General features: G+C 45.0%; 2 pseudogenes; both read right to left on the bottom strand.

The window, feature by feature from the left end:
* Positions 1 to 3423: 3423 nt before the first annotated feature.
* Positions 3424 to 8258, bottom strand: LOC125516945 (protein PELOTA 2 pseudogene; annotated as a pseudogene).
* LOC125517753 (small nucleolar RNA Z247) lies at positions 6742 to 6880 on the bottom strand (annotated as a pseudogene).
* Positions 8259 to 8469: the final 211 nt, after the last annotated feature.

Raw genomic sequence — 8469 nt, 5'->3', positions numbered from 1 at the left:
TTAAAAAGAAGCAAAAATCATGGTGCGACACACGTGTTGTATTGGGCCGGCTCATGTAACGTTATGGCTAGCTCCAGTTTTTTGGAACTTGCTGGAAGCTTAAGTTTTTTTAATGTTTTTCTGCAAGGGTTTTCTACTGAATTTTGTTTGCTCTCTTTTTTCCCTTTGTTCTTTTCTTCTTTTGAACATTTATTAAAATTCATGATAGTTTCAAACGTGTGATTGTTTTAAAACTTGTAGAGTTTTTCCGATATCACAACTTTGTGAACTCCGTCATCGTTTTTAAACTCGTGAATATTTTTCTAAATCACAAAACTCTTCAATTTCATGTTTTTTCATATTCTTGAAATTTTCTTGAATTTGTAAAAAAAAATCAAATTTAAGAAGAGGTTTTTGAAATCTATATTTATTAAAGTCAACAATCAAATTGTCAACAATTGACTGTTAAACTGAAAGACCGAGCCGACCAAGCGGCTGTATGATCGAACGAAGCGGCTGAGTGAGCGCTAGTTTGTGAACTGGCGCCTAAAGCGCCAATTAGGAGTATTCTAGTAATCAGGTGTTTTTTTACGGAAATCTGCCCAGGCTAATAAATCATGGCCCCTACTTGGTAGTACATCTTGTAGACCTACACGGTAACACGCAATGGTTGCACGCCTACTCCTAGGCCTCGGACCATATGGTTGCACGCCTACACTCAATGCACAAAGGCTAGCACCCTACCCTAAACAAAAGGCTAATGGCTGTAGCGCAAATCGTGAGCGAAACTATGCCCCCGACTCTCCAAGGGTATATCACAAAAGGCTAATGGATGTAGCGCAAGTCGTGAGCGAAACTATGCCTCCGACTCTCCGAGGGCATATCACAAAAGGCTAATGGCTGTAGCGCAAGTCGTGAGCGGAACTATGCCTCCGACTCTCCGAGGGCATATCACAAAAGGCTAATGGATGTAGCTCAAGTCGTGAGCGAAACTATGCCTCCGACTCTCCGAGGGCATATCACAAAAGGCTAATGGATGTAGCGCAAGTCGTGAGCGAAACTATGCCTCCGACTCTCCGAGGGCATATCACAAAAGGCTAATGGATGTAGCGCAAGTCGTGAGCGAAACTATGCCTCCGACTCTCCGAGGGCATATCACAAAAAGCTAATGGCTATAGCACAAGTCGTGAGCGAAACTATGCCTCAAACTCTCCGAGGGCATATCACAAAAGGCTAATGGCTGTAGCGCAAGTCGTGAGCGAAACTATGCCTCCGACTCTCCGAGGGCATATCACAAAAAGCTAATGACTGTAGCGCAAGTCGTGAACGAAACTATGCCTCCGACTCTCCGAGGGCATATCTAGTGCACTGGGGCAATTGGTGCTATCGGTGCGCCGGACTTCGGTTTTCATTCAAAACTGTTAGAAAAAATCTGAATTTTTTTTAGTGGATTAACATCTCCACACCCCCACCCCCAAACCCCCTGCTCCCCCGCGGGTTCTTTTGGGACATCCCATGTGTGGGGTGGGTGCTCATGTTTTCTTTTTCTTTTGCTTCTTTTTAAAATGTCAGGATTTTTCCTTACAAAATTAAAAATGTTTCGAATTTAAAACAATGTTTCAACCTTCAGAAAATGTTCTCGGATTAAGAAATAATAATCCAAATTTTAAAACATGTTCCCAGATAGAAAAAATAGTTTGTATTTTTAAAAAAATCTTAATTTATAAATGGTCCGAATTTCAAACAATGTTCACAAATTTGAAAAATAATTATGAATCCAAAAAAATGTTCACAACATTTTATAATTGGTCCCAAATTTTAAAAATCCCCATTGATTGAAAAAAATGATTGCGGATTATTTAATTTTCGAAAAATATAAAATATTTTCTAGTTTAAGAAAATGTTCATTGGCTCAAATTTTAAATAAATTCTTTAATTGGATAAATATATTTCATGAATTTTAAAAATTATTTGAAATTTTAAAATAGAAATAAAATAAAATAAATATAAAAGAAAAAGAGAAAGGAGGAGGAAGAAGAAAGAAAGTAAGTAACAAAATAAAAAGCACGTAAATTGAAAACCTAGTTCAAGGAAGGTTCCAATACCGATAGGAGAGAGGCGCGTGTTTTCGTGAATATTGGCCGGCCCATATCTGAGCGAAGCTTGTGATCGGGCGTTGCTACATATCTATAGACTGTAGGATGTATGCGTGTGTTTTTTTCCTGCCATGTGGCATTGTCGTGAGTCGCTAGGTTTGAAGAAACACGGCTCATACTAGCTCCACACTCACATGCATGCACATACTACCTCAGGCAGCGATATACACACACTTCCAACCAGCCCCATCGATGCCTTACAAAGCTACGATCCATAATATGCTAGCAATTCTTGAAAGGTTTACACACACTTTCAACCAGGCCCCATCAATGCCATACAAAGCCCACGAGCCATTGCATGCTAGTAATTCTTGAAAGGTTTACACACACTTTCAACCAGGCCCCACCAATGCTATACAAAGCCCACGAGCCATTGCATGCTAGTAATTCTAGAAAGCTTTACACACACTTTCAACCGGGCATAAACTTTCAAGTGAGCTCCCTAGAAAGTGTGTCTAAACTAGGGAGCTCACTTGGTCAAAATCGGCCACAAACTGAGAGAGTTTAATAGGGATGCGCATGCGTTAGCGAAATATTCATCCTCGTCTTTAACAGGGATGTGCATGCGTTAGCGAAATATTCATATTCTCTCTTGATGCAATAAAACTCTCCCGTTCTCTTAAAAAAATGTAACATTGATATTTTTAGAAAAAAAATCACCTCCACAATGTACTTTGCTTGGTATAATAGGGGTGTGTGGCTAGGTCCTACTCGACTGAGATTTAACCAAGTCACGATCAAGTGACATTATATGCGAGAGAGAAAAAAGAAATACTAAAAAGAAAATTTTACACAATTCTCAATGTAAGATCTCACGGTCATTAGCATTGACTGAAACTTAACTGAGACTGATAATAGGAATAAGTGATCAAAATTGTGTATTCGTGGAGACATCTAAAACAATAGTTCAACTAAAAGTTCTTTTAAGAAAAATAAGCACAGCCGGTATCACATCTCGATGTTCTCCAAATCAGGCATGGGAAAACGAAGAACCGTTCAAATCAAGCCGCATAAATGCCTTACAATACCACGAGCCACCACGTGCTAGCAATTCTGGGGAGCTTAGTCACTTGGGTAGATTTTCAGACTGATATTGTCAACGAAAAATCACCTCCACAATGTATAAACTTTGTCTGGTTACAAAACTGAATAAATATGGTATAATAGAAATAAGTGATCAAAGACTCAAAGTTGTGTGTTCGAGCGAGACACACGATACATAGTTCAAGTAATAATAAAAGTAAAACAGGGAGCGTAGACGCTAGTAGAAGAATAAGCAGAACGATTATCACATCTCGATGTCGTCGAGATCAGGCATGGGAAAACGAAGAACCGCAGCTATCCCTGTGAGCTGCTCCAGCTGATCGCCGGAGACATGCATGGAAGAAAGGACGCACACCGTGCCACCGACCTTCTTCACCGATTCGGCCAAATCGACGCACTTGCACCTAGCAGCTGAAAGAAAAGAGGTGAAGCGTATGCCTCCTGGCAGGGACGCGTGCGTGTTAAATAGCAAGACAAGATTACATCGGTTGGCAGGTTTTTGTGTTAGCTTGACCCCTCATCCAAGACTATACAAGATAAGGATCTCTAATCTCCAACAACCTGCCCAAGTTACAACACACGCACACAAGTTACACGCCATGACATATGTCACGCTACAACTACAGCCATATCATTTAACATCCTCCCTCAATCTAAACGTGTCAAGGTTGAGATTATTCTTAAAGGCTTGTAGTTGTCGAATCTGTAACGGTTTTGTAAAACCATCCGCCACTTGGTCTCCTGTTGGAATGAATCTGATCTCCAATAATTTCTTAGCAACCCTCTCTCTGACAAAGTGAAAATCAATCTCTATGTGTTTAGTCCTTGCATGAAACACTGGATTAGCTGAGAAATATGTTGCCCCAAGATTATCACACCATAGGCAAGAAGTGCTTGTTCTTCTTACTCCTAGCTCATCTAATAGAGTTTCCATCCACATTACCTCAGTTGTTGCATTTGCCAGAGATTTATATTCTGCTTCAGTACTAGAGCGAGAGACTGTTGCTTGTTTCTTTGCATTCCAGGATATGAGGTTAGAACCAAAGAAAACAGCAAATCCACCTGTAGACCTTCTGTCATCAGGACACCCTGCCCAATCTGCATCAGAAAAGGCACTAACAGTTGTTGAGGGTGATTTACATATTTTCAGTCCTGTACCTGCACTTCCTTGAACATATCTCAATATCCTTTTTACTGCTGTCCAATGAAGTGAAGTAGGGGAGTGCAGAAATTGACAGACCTTGTTAACAGAGAAGGATATATCAGGTCTTGTCAAAGTTAAATATTGTAGTGCACCCACCACACTCCTATATTTAGTCCCTTCCTCTGGACTCAACAACTCTCCTTCATGCAATGATAATTTTTCTGTTGTAGATAAAGGTGTACTGGAGGGTTTACAGTCTCTCATACCTACACGCTTGAGTATATCCTTGGCATATTTTTCCTGAGTCAGCAGTATACCATCATGTACCTGTTTTACTTCTATGCCAAGGAAATAATGTAATTCTCCCAAGTCCTTGAGAGCAAAGTCATTCTTCAAGTTTCTGAGTAAAGCTGAGGTGGCTTGTGGAGAGGAGCTAACAACAATTATATCATCTACATATATAAGCATATAAATGATCATCTTCTCATTTTTGAAGAAAAACAGAGAAGTATCTCCCCTTGAGGGTCGGAAACCAAGTTGTTGAAGCTTTGTGCTTAGTCTTGAGTACCAAGCTCTGAGTGCTTGTTTCAGACCATACAGTGCTTTGTCCAATTTACACACATGCTGTGGTTTGGTGCCATCCACAAACCCAGGTGGTTGCTTTATGTACACCTCCTCCTCGAGAATGCCATGTAAGAATGCATTCTGTACATCCAATTGGCGAAGAGTCCATCCCCTGGAAACAGCAATAGACATAACAAGTCTAATAGTAGCTGCCTTGACTACTGGACTAAAAGTGTCTTCATAGTCAATTCCATAACGTTGTTTAAACCCCTTTGCTACTAGTCTAGCTTTGTATCTATCTATTGTACCATCAGCATTCCTCTTAATTTTGTATACCCATTTGCAATCTATAATGTTTCTGCCTTGTTTAGGAGAGACTAGATCCACAAACCCAAAAATTCTAAGAGAGGAATAGTTGGAAGTTTCACCGAATAACCTAGTAAGAGGTGTTTCATGATTTATGACCTTGCTTGGAACCCTATTGATCAGATAGGTTGCGGCAAGGAAGGCCTCATCCCAAAATTTCAAGGGCATAGAGGCTTGAGCGAGCAAGGAGAGGCCAACCTCAACAATGTGACGGTGTTTGCGCTCAGCTGACCCATTCTGTTGATGAGCATGAGGGCATGATACATGGTGTGAAATACCAATTTTGGTGAAGAAAGAGTTCAATTTTTCGTACTCCCCTCCCCAATCAGTTTGGAGGGCAAGAATCTTGCGATCAAAATGTCGTTCAACAAGGTTTTGGAAGTCATGAAATTTCTGGAAAACTTCAGATTTGTGCTTGATGAGATAGATCCACGTGAATTTACTAAAGTCATCGATAAAACTCACATAGTATTTTTTTTCTGCCTACTGTTTCAACAGCAGGACCCCACACATCAGAAAAGACAAGTTCCAAAGGAAATTTAGATTCACTCAAGGATCGAGGATAAGGTAACTGGTGACTTTTGTCCTTTTGGCAGGCGTCACATACATGCTTATTGCTATCATTATTGATACACGGGAGTTTATTCTCACTAAGAATCTTCCTAACAACTATGGAAGAAGGATGACCTAAACGTCTATGCCACCAATCCAGAGGTGGTTTGGTGACATTGAGCATATGCTTCTGGACGTTTCCCCCGGTGTGTTTGACAGGATAGAGCCCTCTTCTACCCCTGCCTCGAAGTAGAACCTTCCTCGTTTCCAGATCCTTGATGAGAAAAAAATGAGGGTGAATTTCAACAATAGTATTATTGTCAAGAGCAAGTTTACTTGCAGAAATCAAATCTTTTGTTGCCTCCGGAACATGAAGAACATCTTTTATATGAAGATTACGATCTGGGGTAGAAATAGTTGCATAACCAATATGATCAATGGACATACCTGATCCGTTTGCAGTATGAATCTGATCACCGCCCGTGTACCTCTCCCGGACGGTCAGCTTCTCCATATCGGTCGTAATATGGCCGGTTGCACCACTGTCCATGTACCAGTTGGTGTCAACCCCATACTGATGAGCAGCCATATTGGCTGAGCGCTCCTCTCCTCCCTGATATGAAGAGTCGTAGCGCTTCCAGCACTTCCAAGCAGGGTGGCCAACTTTTCCACAGATCTGGCACACCGGCTTGGCAGAGGAGTTGTTGTTGTAGTTCCCCCTGCCTCTCGAGTTGCCTCGACCACGGCCGTGATCACCACCACGACCGTGGTCACCACCACGGCCACGGTCACCACCACCGCCTGGTTTGTTGTTGAAGCCGCGACCACCGCCGCGATCACTATTGCCGATGGAGTTGTTGTTCTTGTTGAAGCCGCATCCATGCGCCGCCGCATTTGCGGACGACTGAGAGGACCTGCCGTGGAGATTCAGGCGAGTCTCAAAACTCAGAAGCTGTGAGAACAGCTCCGGGATCTTGACAGGTTCGACCCTAGAACACATGGCCGACACCACTGGGTCGTACTCCTCATCCAGTCCAGCAAGGATGTGGGAGATCACCTCTTCCTCGTCCAAAGGCTTCCCTGAAGCAGTTAGTTCATCACACAGGGTTCGGACCTTACCAACATACTCTGTGATCGTGGAGTTGCCCTTCTGAAGATTGGCTAGGACGATTCTGACGTTGATGGTCTGCGCCCTGGTGTGCGACGCAAGCATCCCTTGCACCGTGTTCCATAGCTCGGCCGCGGTGTGGCAGGTTGCCACTTGGACGGCCATCTCACGCGGTAGCGTAGTTAGCAGGTATGAGAAAACCTGCTGATCCCGCGCGTACCACACACCGAACTCAGGGTTCGGCGCCTTCGTCTTGGTTTTGCCGTCATCGCCGGTGACTTCAATGGTCCGTGTTCCATAGCTCGGCCGCGGTGTGGCAGGTTGCCACTTGGACGGCCATCTCACGCGGTAGCGTAGTTAGAAGGTACGAGAAAACCTGCTGATCCCGCGCGTACCACACACCGAACTCAGGGTTCGGCGCCTTCGTCTTGGTTTTGCCGTCATCGCCGGTGACTTCAATGGTCGTGGGCGGAGGCGGCTGCTCGGTGTTGAGGAAGCTTGCCATCTGCGCTCCCCTGATGGCTGAGAGCACCGTGGCCCGCCATAAGGCCTCGTTCCCTCTCGTAAGCTTCTCGGTTGCGTTGTGTGCAAACGGAGACGAGGGGAAGGAATTTGCGGAGGAAGAGCTCGCCATGGATGAACCCGAGGTAGGCTCTGATTACCATGAAAGAAAAGAGGTGAAGCGTATGCCTCCTGGCAGGGACGCGTGCGTGTTAAATAGCAAGACAAGATTACATCGGTTGGCAGGTTGTTGTGTTAGCTTGACCCCTCATCCAAGACTATACAAGATAAGGATCTCTAATCTCCAACAACCTGCCCAAGTTACAACACACGCACACAAGTTACACGCCATGACATATGTCATGCTACAACTACAGCCATATCATTTAACAGCAGCAAGCCAGCAACGTCGGGGTTCCGGAACCAAGTGTTCGTGAGCAAGAGGGTCTGGATGGCCATGCGTTCATGTGCGACCTCGACGTGCTTGGGCCCGTAGCAAGTGCGCGCCAAGTCCTTGGCGATCATGGCGAAGAACTCCTCCAGCGCCGGCACTTCCTGCGCTGCCCTCGTGTCCTTTATCAGCGACATGACGCTCGAGGCGGCCAGCACGTCCTTGAGGCTGTGCGGCCGTGCGGGTAACCCGAGGGCGCGGGCGCGAGCACGATGCGCGCCTTGTGCTCCATGATCGCACGCAGCTCCCCTCGCCGGGCGGCCTCAAGGAGCATGCGGTCGCGGAACTGGTCCTAGTCCGTGGACTGGACCGCCACCTCCAGCGTCAGCTTGACGCGCTCCAGCACCGCGGCCGGGCCATCTGGCCGGACAAAGTAGGATCTCCCACCAGCATCAGCATAGAGGAAGGAGAAGAACAACAGCAGGAAATCATACCAACAAAGAAAACAGAAAGGTCTTCGTCTCCCTGCATCCATCGCCCATCTGAGGACCCAAACGGCCAGTGCAGATGGACCTCCAGCCACCATAGCCCGCGACCTCGACGAGGTCCGAGGATCCCCAACCCTGCTGGCTCCTAGACGAAGGCAAAAGCCTCGCCTGACCGC

The sequence above is a fragment of the Triticum urartu genome, chromosome 6A (assembly GCF_056163025.1).
Source record: "Triticum urartu cultivar PI428250 chromosome 6A, HENAU_Tu73, whole genome shotgun sequence".
Lineage (NCBI taxonomy): Eukaryota > Viridiplantae > Streptophyta > Magnoliopsida > Poales > Poaceae > Triticum > Triticum urartu.
Note: the sequence above shows the minus strand (reverse complement) of the source record. Positions and strands in the feature narration are given on the sequence as shown.